General features: G+C 38.4%; 1 protein-coding gene across 2 annotated transcripts in view; it reads right to left on the reverse strand.

Moving 5' to 3' along the window:
* Positions 1–18,762, reverse strand: part of EDIL3 (EGF like repeats and discoidin domains 3) — a 260,857-nt gene that overhangs the window by 112,983 nt on the left and 129,112 nt on the right. The window lies entirely within an intron of this gene.

Below are 18,762 nucleotides of genomic sequence, written 5' to 3' on the forward strand. Positions count from 1 at the left end.
CTGTGTTATTCACCACAACAGATATCTGTTAAAATTCAGTGGTTTGATTGCTTTTTCAAAGCTAGTTTCCTGACCACAAAAGGCTCTAAAAATGCTGTGCCAAATACCCTGCAGGAAACTTCAGCTATAATGTCACACTGAAATGATTCACTGTTCAGATATCCTTATTATCTGATCTTCAAAAAGGGAAAAAAACAGCTTTACACTTGAGACAAAAAAGTAAAAGCTTCTTGCTCTCCCCACCCTTAGAGGCTAAACATTGTATTACCCCTACTCTCATTATTCTATATAAAGTTTTCCTTCTCCTGCAAGTATTTGGTACAACATACCATAGTAAATGTCCTCCAGAATAATCCATCACAGAGCTGCCTATTAGAATTTTTCCTGAACCATTCAGTACAAATATTTCAGATAGTATTATTCTATTACGAAGAAGGTAAGTCAGGTAAGAGAGTTACTAAAGTTGTGTTCTGAACCCAAAAGAGTAATTCTAAATAAGGAAACCAAGGAAATAAAAATAATGTCTGGACATAAGTCAGAACTTTTGGCTTCACTATGCGTGAATGTTTGAGATACCCTCGTAACCAGCAATATACATTAATGTCTAAACACATAACAAAAGGAATTTTGCAAAGAATTCAGTTGCTCCTACAGAAGTCTATTCTGTCAGAAACTGCCTCTTAAGCATCCTTCCTAATAGAACAGGCTTGCCCTTCAAAGCAATTTTATGTCCTCTTAGGCTTCTTTAGACTAATTTATACTTTTTTCATTAAGTCTCTGTAACAAGCTCTCTTAAAAAAAAAAAAGGGAATAAAGAAAAAAAGATGCTACTTGTAAACATGCTCCTTAGTTTGGAAAAAATCATGTGTTATTTCCATTCTTAGTGGTTTCTGAAATAATTTTAGGTCAACTTGTTCCAAGAAAAATTGGAACATATAGCTGTGATTCTGAGTTCACTTTGATTAGTAAAGAAATCTGAGTTCTAAGAAACCGAAAATGAAAGAATATTTTAAAGGTTTTTTAAGTGACATTTTCTTAAATTTAATGTGCCAAGTAAAATCTCTAATTTTGACAAAACAGCATTTTTATTATGATTAATTTCTTTCCCCACCAGTTCATTTATCATCTTTTCCACCTGTAATTTAAGTTCAAAGTAATCCTGTTATAGTATGAGTGAATTTGTTGTACCATCTACCTGTAACATCACATTTTAAAATAGATTTATTACCTATAGCATTTTCCTGGCTTTCTTCATGTTCTATATTGGCATTTCCCCTATGCAACCCTCACTTAAACAAAAATTTCCAAATTAAATTTAAAGTTTTCAAGACCCTTATGAATAAATTTCTATACAATAGTAACTATAACCACAGTTTTCAGAATGCTAAGATTTAACTGTAGAATTATTAGAAAAATAATAATAAATAAAATTATCAAGAAAGAGACCCAATGAAATATTTTGCAGAATACTGTTCTTCTTTTGGCACTTTGAATTAAGGCCAGGAAAAAAAAATAATATTCAATTTAAGAATTGCTAGGAACCTACAGGGGCGACCTCTATGAACACTGCAAAGTTTATGCGTCACTCCAGTGTACACATTTAGCATTTTATGTGCTATTGTCCTGGTTTCAGCTGGGATAGAGTTAATTTTCTTCCTAGTAGCTGGTACAGTGCTGTGGTTTGGATTTAGTATGAGAATAGTGCTGATGACACGCTGATGTTTTAGTTGTTGCTGAGCGGTGCTTACACCAGTCAAGGACTTTTCAGCTCCCCATGCTCTGCCGGGCGCACAAGAAGCTGGGAGGGGGCACAGCCGGGACAGCTGACCCCAGCTGCCAAAGGGCTATTCCATACCCTATGGCGTCATGGGCAGCATAGAAACTGGGGGAGTTGGCCCGGGGCAGCGATCGCTGCTTGGGGACGGGCTGGGCATTGGTCGGTGAGTGGTAAGCAATTGCAGCACCTGTTTTTTTTTCCCTGGGTTTTTTCCCCCTCTCTCTCTCATTGTTTTCCTTTTCATTACTTCTTCTTCTTCTTTTATTATTATTATTATTTTCCCCCAATTATTAAACTGTTCTTATCTCAACCCACGAGTTTTCCTACTTTTGCTCTTCTGATTCTCTCCCCCATCCCACTGGGGGGGAGAGTGAGCGAGCGGCTGGGTGGGGCTTAGTTGCCAACTGAAGCTAAACCATGTCAGCTATGCACATTTTATAATGTGCAGGTTTTCCAGCATGAGAGGAAATAATAATAATTTCTATATTTTTACACTCCAAACGTTGTTTTCAATTGTTTTTCTTAGATACTTATTGGAAACTATGTAAAAGAATAGTGAGATCACAGAATTAATTTAATAAAAATCTAATGGGAGCTTCTAGAGAGAGTATAAAGGTGCCTGTGGACTTTGAGCAGATTCTAAATAAGGTAGGGCTCTACAGCAATCTTTGCCACAGTAACTATATATCTTGTTGCATTCACAGCAATATTTGTGGCTTTATTTTCATACTTTTTTGTGTATATTGAGGATACGTTTTTATCCCTATTTCTGTTTTGAAAACTCCCATAAAATAAATGAGAAAACTGACTGTTGCTCTGATCATACAATGAAATTTGAATCCACACAGCTGCCTACTGCTTTCCTTGCAAAATTTTTGTCTTTTAGGTACAGCCACTAAAAAGTTACTATAATTTTCTCTGTGTAGTTACACTTCCAACACTGGACTATGTCAGTGTTTCCTGATCTTCTATTTACCTGTTTAAATGCAGATTTAATGGCTTTTCATCCGAGGTAATTTAAATTTAATAGAATTTTGGAGTATCATTCCCAGGACCTTTCTTATTAGTTTTAAAAGAGTTAGTACTTTAAAAGTTTTTATATAAATTGAAGCAGATTTTTCATTTTTAATTACTTTTAATGTATACTGGCATGGAAACCTTCATCCCATTAAGTAACTTACCATTTAATTTTACACTTTAGAAGCATGTCTTCAGGGCAACAATTCCTATCATTTCCAATGAACCTTATTAAAATAATTGGCTATTTATATAACAAGTATTTGACAAATCATTTTAACTGTAGTTGAGAAAAAAAAAATCTTATTAAAAACTGACTCAACTTGTGAATCATTTTTTATTTAAAGCAATGTTCCAAAAATCTCAACTTCACAAGTAAACTTAAATTATCCAGCATGAGAATGTAACCTCTAACTGGATTATTTGTGAAAATAGTGTAGGCGGGCCCATGGCAAGAAGTCCAATTATTTTCAAAGCAAATTTGAACCCAGATCAGTAAATTAGGGTATTTCCCTTCACATATCCCAAAATAATTGTATTCTTTCAAAATGTAGTTGTTTATGCATTTCAGAATAGAGTGAGTGTAGGATATATCTTTTTCACATGAGTACAGTTATGGCATGTGTTTTGAAAAATGTTGTTAGACCAACAAGTCCTGGAGGATATGATGATGGATGTTCTAAAATGACTAAAACAGATGGTTATATTTGTTCATATGTCTGATTTTGATATACATGGGATGAAGTGTATTCCTTTATGGCCAATCTATATACATCTCATTTAAGCTCTCATAAAAAGTTGTCCGTGGGACTTCAGTGTACTTATGTTGCATAAGTGCACATAAATGTCCTGTGTAAAGGTCACTTCTACTCTTTGCTAATACATTTCAAATTCATACTCTTAGTTGCTCATAAATATATGCATGTTTTACTGTTTATGAATCTAATTGTTAGATTTAATTACAGAAATAATCTAGCACTGTAAATTGGAGAATGGGTTAGATCTTTCAGCACAGTTCTCTAACCTTTTTTCCCCTCTAGTGGCTGTGGAGTACCACATTTTATTACATGTAACATACAGGGACACATATTAGATTAAGGGCACATTTATAAATCACTTAAGAGTTATGGAGGGTTAATAAATGAATGGATGGCTTAATACATGATTAACCAAATGTCTGTTACTCACTATAGCAAACCACTATGTTCATTATAACCACAGGTATATCCTTAGTCCTATAAGGATTATACATTTGCTTATAGAATATGTACACAAACATAAGAGCAAGAGGAAAGACCTGGGCAACTACAAGTTGGTCAGTCTCATCTCAGTCCCCGGGAACGTGATGAAGAAAGCCATCCTGGAAACTGTTTTCCAACATATGAAGGAGAAGATGGTGACGCAAAGTAGTCAGCATGGATTATGAGGGAGAAACCATGCTTGATCAAGCTGACAGCCTTCTACAATGAGGTCACAGGGTCAGTGGATGGAGGTGAGCAGTGAAGTTTACCTCAAGTTCAGTAAGACTTTTAACGCTGTCTCCCATAACATACTCATAGGCAGGCTGACAGTGTGCAGGTTAGATAAGTAGACAGGGAGGTGGGTTAAAAAACAGCTGAATGGCTGGGCCCAGAGGGTGGTGATCAGTGGCAAAAAGTCCAGTTGGAGGCAAATCACTGGTGGTGCATCCCAGGGGTCAATAATGGGGCCAACACTGTTCAACCTCTCCATTAATGACCCAGACACCAGGACAGGGTACACCATCACCAACTTGGCAGATGATACAAAACTGGGAGGAGTGGCTGATACACCAGATGGGTGTGTGGCCATCCAGAGGGACCTCAACAGGCTGCAGAAATGGGCTGAACAGGAACCTCATGAAGTTCAACAAGGGGAAGTGCAAAGTCCTGCCTCTGCCCCTGGGGAGGAACAGCCCCATGCACCAGTACACGCTGGCAAGCCGACCAGCTGGAAAGCAGCTTGGCAGAGAAGGACCTGGGGGTCCTGGTGGACAACAAGTTGACCGTGGGACAGCAATGCACCCTCATGGCAAAGAAGGCCAACAGCTTCCTCGGCTGTATTAAGCAGAGCATTGCCAGCAGGTTGAGGCAGGTGATCCTTCCTCTCTACTTAGCACTGGGGAGACACAGAATCATAGAATGGTTTGGGTTGGAAGGGAACTTCAAACACCATTCAGTTCCAACCCCCCTGCCATGGGTAGGCACATCTTTCACTAGAACAGGTTTCTCAAAGCCCCATCCAACCTGACCGTGAACACTTCCAGGCACGGGACATCTGGAGTGCTGTGTCCAGTGCTGGGCTTCCCACTATTAAAAAGACATGGACTTTTTGGAGTAAGTCCAGCGCAGGGCCATGATGACTAAGGGACTGGAGCATCTGACCTACAAGGAGATGCCGAGAGAGTTGAGACTGCTCAGTCTGCAGAAGGGGAGGCTTGGGGGAATCTTACCCCCATTTATACGTATAAATATCTGATGGGAAGGCATGAAGACAAAAGAGCCAGACTGTCCCCAGTGGTGCCCACTGACCAGATAAGAGGCAACGGGCTCTACTTAACATACAGGAAACTCCATCTGAACATACATTCTTACAGCGAGAGTGGTCAAACACTGGAGAGAGGTTATGGAGTCTCCATTTGGGCAAATATTCAAAACATGACTGGACACAGTCCTGGGCAACCTGCTCTGGTTGACGCTGCTTGAGGATGGGGGTTGGACTAGGTGATCTCCAGAGGTCCCTTCCAACATAAAAAATTATGTGATTCTGTGATATATGCATATGGTATATATGCCATGCATATAGTATGTATTATCTGTGGCAAATACACTTATTTGCTAACCATTTATCAATCATTTTATCTTCTGGACTATGGTAATTTCCTTGTCTTCTCTGCAATGGTGAAAAGGAAGACCACATCTCCCTCCCCATAGAAGATGCAAAATGTGTATGAAGTAGTTTCCTCACATCACCAATGACTGCCTAGTACAGGAAGGGAAATATTTATTGCAGTGACTTCTGTCTCCATCTGACTGACAGCTCTATTATCTCAGGGCACATACCCCCCAGCTGTTCTTCATGATTCACAGAGAGTTATACGTCCTGCACTAAAAACATCTCTCAGAATTGGAACTTGTATTTATGGCAGCTCGTGGAGGCAATGTCACCTTTGCTTGATGATGACATCAAATAAGACCTACCCAAATAGGTTCATGCATTTTCCACAACTATGCTTTGCAGTTAAGGAATTGCCTTCCAGTTTATACATATAGTCTGTACCATAACTTAGAGCCATGGGTGGTACAATCCCTGTAAAAGATCTTTATTGTTGCTGAGAAATGGGAGGAGGCTTTGTGTCTGTTAGAGCACTGAAATAATGAAGGCAGAAATAAATACTGTAAACTCTAAATTTTAGATTCAGGCAAAAATTCTTTTCACCTTTTACTTTTTTCCCATTTTTGCATATGTTTTCTGCAGTGTTATTCTGAAGTTCTCTTAAATATTAAGTGTGACTGACAAAGAAAATAGAAAGGGTAAGAAAAGAGCAGCCTAATTTCTCTCTAACAATGAAAACTACTGGTATTAGAAGAGAATACTGCTTTTAAACAAACTCTAAAAACTACATGAGAGTAATGATTGTATGCATAAACAGCTCTGCTACATACACGAAAGGATCATATAGAACACGTTTTCAGAATCAGATGCCTCACTGATTTGTGTTGAGGATAAAATGAAATATGACAAGATTACAAAACTTATCTATTATTTGCAGGTAAATAGGAATTTAAATTCTTTTTTATGATGCAATGCATACACATCTGGACCAGGCAACATCAATTCACTGCCGATGCTTTGTTGTACGGGGGCAATTCCTAAATGCTATCATTTTTGGTCATTCGTGGCCAAGCACAGATCCCAGCAGAAGTCCTTCCAAGATGATAAGCAACTACTGATGGTTAGAGTCACAGAAGCTCTGTGCACTTGGGCAGAGAAGTGTCACAGTAAGAACCTAATAAGCGCCTCTGGAAAACCTTAGGAGTATCTTTGCTCTTATTAACAGCAGTCACCAAAAGGGGCTGTATGGGTTTCAGTATTATATCTAATTTGTTAGACGGAGAGCTGCCAATTCGACCTTTTACATCCCTCTGCACATTCCTGTCTCCTCACTTCTCTAGGACCTAGAAGCTGTGTGGCTACATTCAGTGATCTGATCCCACCAAAAATCCCTTCTTGTGGTTAGGTTGTAGACTTCCAGACAAGCCTGGTGAGATTATTCAGACTGAAGTCTGATGGGGATGTATTTCCAGGGAAGATGGGCACCATCACTTTTGGCAGTATCAGGCAATCACACGAGAGGATTAAACAAAATTCAGGCCAGATCATGAGACTGCAGAAAACCAAGTGCCTCTTGTGATGTCAGACATTAACAAGCCATAAGAAAATGCAGATAAACAAGATCTATTCATTGTTTTCTCGGAGAAGAACGTAGGCACCAACAGGTTATGTCTACATTTGTATGTAGTGTGGTCTTACAGAATTATAGTTGTAAAGTGAAATGATTAGAGCTGAGGACACAATGTCTGCATGTCCCCACATATATCTCAGGGATGTTTTCTCTGTACAAGTTCTAGGCTGGCTGGGTGGACGGAATGCCCATTTACCCAGTGGAATGTTTTATGTCAATTCCTAGTGTGTACACAAGGAATTTTAGACTACCAGACTATTTTCTTTTAGATTATTTTCATCTCAAAGGCATCCAGTTCTTGTGCTCTGAGACGGCTGTCACATGATGCAAAGCACAGTAAGTGGAGATGATCAAGAGATTTTCTTTAAAAATGTACTCCTGATTCAAACTAAAACACTCATCCAGATGCCCTACAGAAATAATTGTGTGTTATTTAACACATCAGAATACATGCAAGCTAGAAGAATATCCTGGGTATTCATATGCAAATGTGACAGCACCATGAGTTTTGCTTGAGATACTTTATGAATACAAAGGGAATACATTTGTAATGCAGATTGGTATATACTATTAGACTATTAGCTCATTATATTGAGCTTCAAGTCCAAGTACTGTTTTTTCAAGTTTTGCACACATAGGTAATGAGTCTGACGTGATATCCTTCTCTCCCTCTGTATACCGCTTACTTACAAATAAACCCACTGATCTCAAAAGTGTATCCACATGAATAAATACTACTTATAATTTCAAAAGAGTAGCTGGAGTACTGAAAATATTTCTGGATCCTCCTTCTAAAAAGTTCTTTGGCTTCTTCAAACTGTTCATGGGGTCTGTAGTATAAAAACACCACCTGATAACTAAGTTTTTTCCTTTCTTTAATTTTTAGAAAAATTGCCATGTGAATTTTTCAAGTTCCAAACATTAAAGTCAGTCATATAATTTTCAACTAGTTCAATGAACAATGGAAATACTAATATTCCATATAGTAATAGGGAACTGCACAGCCGTATGCCAGCATGAGTTCCTAACACAAATACAATATTTTAATTCTGCATCTTTGACACACCTACACACACAGATGGTTGGGCACAGTAGTTCTTACAGTAGCAAAACAATAAAAAGAAAAAACAAGAAAAAGATCTAAATTACAAAACTCATCACTTTTCTAACAGCTGCTTCCTACACAGCTGGATCAGACTGTGCCACTGTGTGACAAAACTCTAAATGATAAGTTTTGTCTCATTAAATAATAAGATTTCATTTCAAGATTTCATTTCACTTCATTATCTTCCTCACAGAAATGTGCTGGTATATCTGTAATGAATCTGTGAGAGCAACAAAGACTGAAAGCAATCCTTCCCTTAAAAGTGCACTGTGGCTCTGTTGATCCTAAACCATCACAATGCCTGAAATTGTCTTATAATTTCCTGCGTCTACCTATAAATGGGCATAAAAAGTCGGAAGAAGGAACAGAGAACAGATGCTTTGTTCAGCTCCACTTTTCCTGTGTTCTTCCTTCAACTATCCATAATTCTACTGTGGTTCACTGATTGTTCTCTTGTGTGGGACTGAGTGCACCCTCAGCAAGTTTGCAGATGACACCAAGCTGAGTGGTGCAGTTGACATGCTTAAGGGAAGGGATGCCATCCAGAGGGACCTGGACAGGCTTGAGGAGTGGGCCCACGTGAACCTCATGAAGTTCAACAAGGCCAAGTGCAAGGTCCTGCACCTGGGTCAGAGCAATCCCTAATATCAATACAGACTGGGGGATGAATGGATTGAGAGCAGCTCTGCAGAGAAGGATCTGGGATACTGGTGGACGAAAAACTGGACATGAGCCAGCAATGTGCAATGGCGGCCCATAAAGCTAACCGTATTCTGGGCTACATAAAAAGAAACACGGCCAGCAGGTCAAGGGAGGTGATTCTCCACTCTCGTGAGACCCTGCCTGGAGGACTGCATCCAGCTCTGGGGTCCCCAGTACAAAGACGTGGACCTGTTGGAGTGGATCCTCCTGCACAGGAGGGCTATGAGAATTGTCAAAGGGCTGGAAGACCTCTCCTATAGAGAAAGCCTGAGTGAGTTGGGGCTGCTCAGCCTGGAGAAGAGAAGGCTCTGGGGAGACCTTATTGCAGTCTTTCAACACATATACGAAAGATGGAGAGAGACATTTTACCAGGGCCCATAGTGACAGGACAAGGGGTAATGGTTTTAAACTGAAAGATGGTAGATTTAGATTAGAAATTAGAAAGAAATTTTTTGTGATGCAGGTGGTGAGACACTGGAGCAGGGTGCCCAGAGAAGTTGTGGATGCCCCACCATTGCAAGCGTTCAAAGCCAGGTTGGATGGGGCTTTGAGCAATCTGGTCTAGTGGAAGATGTCTCCGCCCATGGCAGGGGGGTTGGGGTAGATGATCTCTGAAGGTCCCTTCCAACCCAAACCATTCTGTGATTCTATAATTCTACTTTCTATATCATCTACTGGGTCAGAGTAGCAAATATTAACACATTCAACAATAATAATTCCATACTGATGTAATAATGTGGTTAACACACTGTCTTAAGAGTTTCTCCTTGATGCACTTTTTTGATGAAAAGTTGTGTAAGTAAAAATTTGGGAACAGCCCAGTGTTATAAGTTACTGTCGTGGTTTAGCCTCAGCCAGCAACTAAGCACCACGCAGCCGCTCGCTCACTCCCCCCTGGTGGGATGGGGGAGAGAATCGGAAGAGCAAAAGTAAGAAAACTCGAGGGTTGAGATAAAGACAGTTTAATAGGGAAAGCAAAAGCCGCGCACGCAAGCAAAGCAAAGCAAGGAATTCCTTCACTACTTCCCATGGGCAGGCAGGTGTTCAGCCATCTCCAGGAAAGCAGGGCTCCATCACGCGTAATGGTTACTTGGGAAGACAAACGCCATCACTCCAAATGTCCCCCCTTCCTTCTTCTTCCCCAGCTTTATATACTGAGCATGATGTCATGTGGTATGGAATAGCCCTTTGGTCAGTTTGGATCAACTATCCTGGCTGTGTCCCCTCCCAGCTTCTTCTGCACCTGGCAGAGCATGGGAAGCTGAAAAGTCCTTGGCTAGTGCAGCAACAACTAAAACATCTCTGTATTATCAACGCTGTTTTCAGCACAAATCCAAAACATAGCCCCATACCAGCCACTCTAAAGAAAATTAACTCAACCTCAGCTGAAACCAGGACAGTTACTTAGCATCTCAAGGCTGTGTCAATGAAACTCATGTTCAAAGCTTTAAGAAAAGGGCTTATGACTGTACGGAAAGCCAAGGATATTGCTCTCAATAAAAAGCATTCTTTGACTGTTTGAAAGATGGAGTCGTATAAAGGGATGGAAAGCAGGCTCATTCACAAAGTGTATTGCTTGTCAAACTGACAAACGTGAAGGTAAAAGTTTACAATAACAGAATTCAATTAGGATCAGTAACACTATTTAAAGGACCACACTAACAAACAAGGTGAGTTTAGGTTTTCCAATCAGTGTTATTCCATTTAAAGTCTGTTTTCCTTTGCAGAGTCTTTCTATGCCAAATCCTTGCTAAGACAGCATTGAGAGCATTCCCATGGAGAAGGCTGAGACTGACAAAAAGAAAATAGACAATCGTCACACTTCTGCAAAGCTGCCAAAACCAGAATACTGAATTTGGGAAATGAAATATAGAAAGCACAGTGGCAAGAAATGCTTATTTTTTTGACTGAAGTTGTGAAAAGGGAAGGAAAGAATAGCATTTAGATATTACAAAATGACCTTTTCCAGTGAAGAAAACAATCCTGTAACACTTTTTGTAACAGAATTGAAATGAACATGTATTTTTTTGTAAGTATGACAGGGAACCCAAAAAAGGAGAACGCAAAAGAATAAAATGACATTGAGGTCCTAGATAATAGCTTTTGCTTGCTTGAATGCATAATCTTGAAGAAAACTGAAAATGTTTATATAGTAGATACTGCATGGAATAATGCAGTATTAAGTGATAAAGAATAAGCATAACACACCAAGAGATACTGAATTCATTGTTGCTACTCTTATCCAAGAAAACCTTCTATTGATATAAACTGATGTTTGAATGATGAATGCATCATCATGCCTTTATCTGAAATACCCCATCTGTTTAAGTATGAGACATTATATGTAGGAAATATAAACTCCAAACTCTGGTATGATAGCTTAAGGAAAAAACAACCCATGAAAGTAGGAGTGGAAGACACCAGTTGAATCATAATGCCCAGTTCCCTGTCTGTTACTGAAGAACCTCATATAAGTCCTGAAACTACTCATCCTTTTCTTACAATATTTATCTGTTACAAAATGATTGTAACAGCAAAATCCATATATTCTTCCATATTCTCATTTCACAAAGCCATGTGAGACCATTTACACATTGCTTTCAAAAAAGCAGTCTAGTTATTGAACATCTGAAAGGGAATCTTCAATGGTTTTTTGTAGAAGTGTTTTTATGCAGCATTAGCAAGACTCATTGCTAGTATTCTTGTGTAATGTATTCAGGAATATAAACAGTTATTCTCATTCTGAGGGAACCCACTGAAAAGGCATATTATAATCTTTGTTATAAAAGAGAGAATGTATGATGTTGACATTACAATGGGATAACTATTATTGAATTTAAAGAGACAATTTTTAATTCAGTATTTATTATTAATTCAAATATAAAGAGGAACTTGTATGTGCAAAATATCTCCATATGTTATCTTTTTAATGCAGAACATGAACAAATTTAATTTCTTTGACAATCAAATAGCAATTCATGTATTTTTGGAACATTAATTTCTTTCCACAGTACAATAATACTAATCCTTAAGAAAGACAGTAATTAGGGGAAGAGAGATTTACCCTCCTACTAAAGATGTTTATAAAGGCTATTGACAACCTAAGTGACCTTTATACCATAGAAACACATATCTTCTTAAAAGTACCATTCATTGTATAGTTCAGTCAGTATACAGGTCATAAGAAATCCACCCCTCTGTTCAATATCCCTATAAAACCCAAAAGCAATCGGGAAGATCTATTTCCTCCCACTATGACATCTTATGAAAGAAACTTAGGCATCAAAGGTGGCAGCTTAATAAAAGCCTCAGCTCAACATCCAGTTCTGGTTAAAACAAGAAAAATTGAAAAGAAACTTCCAACAAAATGCTGCATAAAGAACATAGAAAATACTGTAAGGATCTTCTACCAATAAATGTTACAGCTTTATCTTCAGTATAGGTCGCTGTCGCAGCAAAATATACCACAGAAAAAAAGGGTTTTGAGAAGACTATGGAGAAACTGTTTAGAAGTCCTGGAAAAATTCTCATGTGAAACAGAAAATGAAACAATTTGAACTGTTTGCATAGGAAAAAATAAGAGGGAACATGACAAATGGATGCAAAATAATAAGTGGCATACAGAAGGCACTCAAAAGCTGCTTTTCTTCTAGTCTTATAATACACAAAGAAAGAAACATTTAAAGATGCTGAAAGACAGCAGGTTTGAAATTGAAAAAGGATTTTTTCAATATGCAGCATAATTAGACTATGAAACTGAATGCATCAGGAAATTGTTAAGGTCAGTAATTCAACAAGAAAAAAAAGCTATTGGAAGTGTGTATGAATGAGAAGAATAAACAGTGCTATATAAGCAAATGCTAACAAGAGTGAAACAAAATTGGAGGGGATATTATACTTCCTACCTGGGATTTTAAATCAATCTCTGGTTATTACAGAATGAAATAAAATCTTCAAGTAGGGGGCAACTTATGCCCCTTCCTTTCATGGTAGGGGTGTCTTGACCCCTCCTGCGAAGCATCCAGTGTTGGTCTATTACCTGAGATTTAATGCTTTTTCTCTCTGGTAGTCTTATCTCAGTCACCTACTGTTTTAACCAAGATATTTATTAGGATTTCAAGGAGAACGAACCCTTACTTCCAATAGCCCAGAAATTGTTGTCACTGTTGTACAATCTCACCAGACATTTGTTGGAAGAAGATTCATCATCAAAACTTTCTCTGTTTTCAACTGACAAACCCATCATTTTTTACCTCATTAAAGCATTTGTTTTTCCGGGCAGTTTCACACAAAAGTTTTCCTGGACTTCTGCAAATGGGGCAAACATTTGCTGTGCTCCCACACCTGGTGGTTATGCCATTTTTGTGCTCCACTTTTTGCCCCCTTACACAGTTTCCATTTTAGGAACAATATTTTATTGACTTTTCTTCCAATAGCCTTTACTGGCTATTTGCCCTTTTCTTCTTTATTCCAGATCTCTCTTAGATGTCTTTCAAATTACCCACTGTCTCTTACATTTTATTTAAGCAGAATTCTAGAAGATTCCCAAATGAGCAACAGTATATCCATCTTCCTTCATTTTTTATCTAAGCAACTGCTCGGATACAGGAATAGTTTTCAGATTTCAGCTCAGCAATGCTTAGATGTGTAAGGTCCCTAGGACATTCTTATACATGTAACTTACTACTACTATACTGTATAGCTTACTGCTATTACATTATCTAACTTATTGCTAGTGTAATTTGTCAAAACTATGAATACAGCTAATTACAATGAACCACACACACAAAATAAAAAGGAACACCTGGGTTAGATTTAGAACTTCCCAAGCCCAAACAGATATTAAAGGAGAAGCCATAGTGAGTGTTCATCAGCAGAAGCATGGGATGAACATCTGGTACGGTGCAACTGTATCTACCCTAGTAGATTAAATTTGCCCACTCAGCTAGGGTGCCTCTTGGCTTGGAACAAGCTTCATCTGTGCAAGATACAATTGGTTTTAGCCTCCAAAACAAGACACCTGCATGAAAACCACCTGTGGGGAATGGTTTCCGGAGTGCTCTACCACCAAACTGCAGCCAGGAATGGTTTAGCAAGAGCACTTGCTCCTTGTAACACACAAAATCCATGCCACAGGATGTTCTACAGCTTCCTCACATATAATTCTTCCTAGTAGCTGGAAAAGTTACTAGGATTTGACTTGGCTGGTGGAGCTGAAGCTGTAGATTATGCACCATGTCAAGTGGCCAGCAAAGCATGGCCACTGGCCTTGCCAGTTGCAGCCACACAGTTAAAAGCCTATGGGTAGCTGGGATGATGCCTCAACGTACTGTCAAAATGTGAGCTGATGCTCTGCCACGTGGCCCCCATCTGTGCAGTTTCCCAGTACATTAATGGAGCAGATGTGAATACCACAGACCATCTATGATGGGGAGGTAGAAAGCATAGAACTCTGCACAAACACTGGGAAGAGCTTGCTTACATTGTTAAATGTGTTTGATTAATAACCTTTATTCTTCTTGGAGTGCAAGGCATTTAGTTATGGCTGACAGAGTTAATGATCCTCAGAATATAAAACCACATCCAAATCAAACCCTTAAATTTGAACTCTGTATTGTTTCAAACTTGATTTTTTCTGGTTGGATCTCTGTGTCATTTCAGTTAGTTGAGTGGCAGCCAGTAACTCACACTTGGACATACATTGTTACTAATGCCTTAGTTTCCTATTTTTTCACCAGGTAATTTCTGTCTGATAATCACAATAATGCCTACTGTCTATACCTCTCAATGTTATGGAATTTTTTCTGGTGGAAAACTGTCCATTTCAGTCTTCCAGGTATTTCCATGGATTTTGACTTGTTCTGCAGAACTGTATTTCCAGGCTGTTTTAGTAGGTGACAGTATAATCCCTCTGTATGTAGATGAAGGCATTAAGTATCTGAACAGCAGCTATCTGTCCAGCATTTTCATCTGTCGTATGGAAAGTGATTAGTGAGGTTGATAATGGTTTAACAATGGATGCTGGTTCATGAATAGCAGTAGGTCTTTTTCAATAAAAGCCGGAAAGATCTTGGAAGATTGACTTTCTTGAAGTCCATGGCTAAAGAAAACATAATTATAATGCACGCAATGATTACATGTTTCCTTCTGGTGAATGACAAGACCATGTATTTACATAGCTTTCAGTCAAAGTGATACTGAAGGAACAAAATTATTTGCTGCTCTTACAAATGAGCATCACCGCCACAGAGTACGCCCTAGTCTTCCTAGGCATGAGTTCTAGGCTATTTCAGGAATTTAAGTGCTCTCTCTAAGTTACTCTCTGGAAGAGCTGCTTTCTTAGTGTAGTAAGATCGCAGGGAGATTTGCCTTGTCTCAGGGTAGTTCTTGCAGACAACTCCTCTCTCATTGTCTAGATGAGAGCTGACAGCTAGATACTGTCAATAGCACATTTGAAAGCCAGATTGCCATACATCAACAGCATGACAAATTGCAACCTGGACAGGGTTTGGGAAGAATCTTCATACCAAGCAGATAAGTAAATGCCTCTTAAGTAACAGAGGAATATTTAAAGAACATATTGTTCTTGGGTATCACCACAAAAATCTGCCCAGGTTTCTACCTGAGGTAGACTTTCCTATCCAAACATTGTTTAGTTTATGAGCCCTGAAATGGGAACCACTGTTTCCTTTTTTGCCACTGGGGAATCAGAATCTTTTCAGACAACCATTGCCAATTAATATCAGTTTTGCAATAAATCTAGAATATACAATCAGTGAAATTCTTAATGATCTCTTTTATAATTTACATATTAATTACTTACATGGGTGAAAGGTCAAGGAATCTCAGAAATATTGACAGGACGTTTGCTGATGCAAAGGACAGAATACCAGTTTTGGGAATGTATCTCGACTGCAAAATCAATCACCTAGCTTAATTGATTTAGCAATAGAATATTAGACATGAAAGAAATCCAAGATAAAAAACCTTGTACAAGTATAATGTGATTTTTGGAAATCTTAACAGTTTGGATGAAGATAACTGTCTTGCAATGAGGTCATTTTAATTTACCTTTTTATGATGGAACTACTTTGACAGACTTCTTAATTGATTTACAGTGAGTTTAGAATTGACTTGCTAATCTTTATGAAGCAGAGGAATTTGTATCAAAGGAACTTTGTGAATTGAGCTAAAGGGATATCACAGAAAAGAGATATATTGAGTCCACCACTGGAAGCCCCACACTTCTTCCTGATTGCAGAGACCTCCTCCACTGCTTCTCATAGCTGACATCCTTAGAAACCCTCTGAACACCTATATATTGTATATGATTTATTATCACATCTTAAATCAGATAATCTGAAAAAGACTGAATTTCATTCTCCCCTCAAATCACTTTAGCTGCCTTCTTGGGTTCTAGTCTCCCCACAGTGAATCCAAATCACCCGTGTGAGAGCTCTACTTTATTCTGGAGCTGGTATAAATACACTTTGCTGATTATCAGGATCATTAGCTAACTGCTACATACCTGAATATTTCTAAGAGGATACTGGGGACCCAGCAAGCAACTACAGTGAATCAGTCCATAATGCACTACTGTATGGTTTTTTTCATGAATTAGGTAACAAGATATGAGATTTTCCAGACAGCACATGTTAAGCATGCATTATGCTTGATGAAAATTTGTGGTGTTATTCACTTCATTGCATCTTTAACAAAGGTCACCTCTTTGACATTTAATGGAAGGAAAAGCATTGTGTGTCACATGTTGACTATGTGACTGGTCTCATGATGGTGCATGCCTGAGAACGTTAGGCCACATGAGGATGTTTTCACATGAGCTCTTCCATATGACTGGGCATCAGTGGCACACAGAAGTGGTCTGCCTGTACCTTCACTTACAGCAGTCACAGGGATGAAGGTATAGCTTCCTGTCTTTCCACTGCCCAGTGATTTTGCTTCACTTATCAGGTGGCAGACTTACGTAAAATGCATGCAAGTACAAGGAACAGGGTTGGGAACCAGAAGATACTGCACTCACAATTTAGCCCAGGTACAATTTTTAAGCTGGCATAACTCTTCAGTTACAGCTAGACATAGTCTTGCCTGCTTTCCTGGTCTTGAGACTCTTGAACTCCTGGCTATATGGTTTAAAGGCTGGCAATGACTATGTTTTGCCATCATGATTACACTATGTACTCAGTCTCCCATCTTGACTGAGTGCTCTAATGATATAAACATTAAAACAAAAGAACGTCTGTATGACTGTTGCTGGCAGTCAGCTCCACTAGGCGGCCATCCCCAGAATCAGGGCTAGACAGAAAAGATACCAAAGGAGTGGATAATATCCAACATTTCCATGTTCCCAGTGGAAGAGGTAGACACATAATTTAACTCGATTATGTTAGTGGGACTGCCGATGTTATCTACGTAATGAACTGAGAGGGAGAGTGTGGCCAAAGTTAATGAAATTGAATATACATATTCAGGTCTTTGGAGACATTTTCCATTGAGTATATAAGGGACATAATGAATATAAGTAGTTATTTGAGCTGGACTGTATTGGCTCCTGACACTTCAAATTATAGACAAGTATCTAAATGGAGCACTTAATTAAGGTAGACTGGATTCAGCGCTTATTCACTCTGATTTGAATGAGTGGATTTATCTTTTATGTGCAAATGAAACTGGTTTCTTGACTGTTTGTTTGAGTTTTTAACCTTCTAACTGAGTAACAGTTGGCTTCCAAATGCATGAATAACATGAGTTTTAAGAACCACGCTGTGCTTTATTGCACAAAATAAAACACAAATTTGGCACACGAGTTTCTCCTTAGGCAAGCACTTGTTCTAAATGAGTTTTACATATGAAAAAAACCCAGCTTCTATTTAAGTGACAAATAGATAATGCAGATTACGTTTATAGGTTAGAACATGATCTGATCAGTCACTTGCAAATGAACATGCATAGCTCTTACTAATTGGTTTTGATCACACAGAACTTTTGATTAAACTAATTGGAGAAACATGGACCTGTAATTTTCAGTATGAGCACAAAAAATGCAACACCTATTTACTTCTTAAAATTTTTGATTGGTGAAGTGTAGCTCTTACTAGATAATCCCCCCATGAGATATTACTGAAATCTCAAGATTTTTTTTTTCCATATGGCTGCTTGTCAGTTCTGCAACTACACACTCTAAGACTAGGATACCCACCTGCAGTTCCCAATCTGACCTGAAAACAGGAAAAGCTCTTCAGATAAATGATAATGATTCAAAAGCAGTCCAGATACTGTATTTTAAACAGGATTAAATGTACATCTGATTTAAGTCTGGAACTTATACCCTTGAATTTAAGTATCATGAGTCAAAACATTTCTTCATAATTTACAAATACATAGCTAAAGAAAGATCTAGAAGACGTATTTATTCACAAATTTATTTTCAGTTATTCTTTCCACTTTTGTCTAGCATTAATCAAAACAAACCCACACACAATTCCAAGATAAGAAGAGATCCCTACTATTTCAAATATGCTTTTCCATTAAATCCATGCTAAATGTGGTTACCTTTCCTTACCATGCTCTAGAATATGCGTAGCAAATTATGCACTGTTGTGCCCAGTAAGTTGGAAGTAAGGTAATTTTCTGAAGGTAGTAGTAGTATTCAGTAGTATT

This window comes from Ciconia boyciana, chromosome 4, assembly GCF_034638445.1.
Source record: "Ciconia boyciana chromosome 4, ASM3463844v1, whole genome shotgun sequence".
Lineage (NCBI taxonomy): Eukaryota > Metazoa > Chordata > Aves > Ciconiiformes > Ciconiidae > Ciconia > Ciconia boyciana.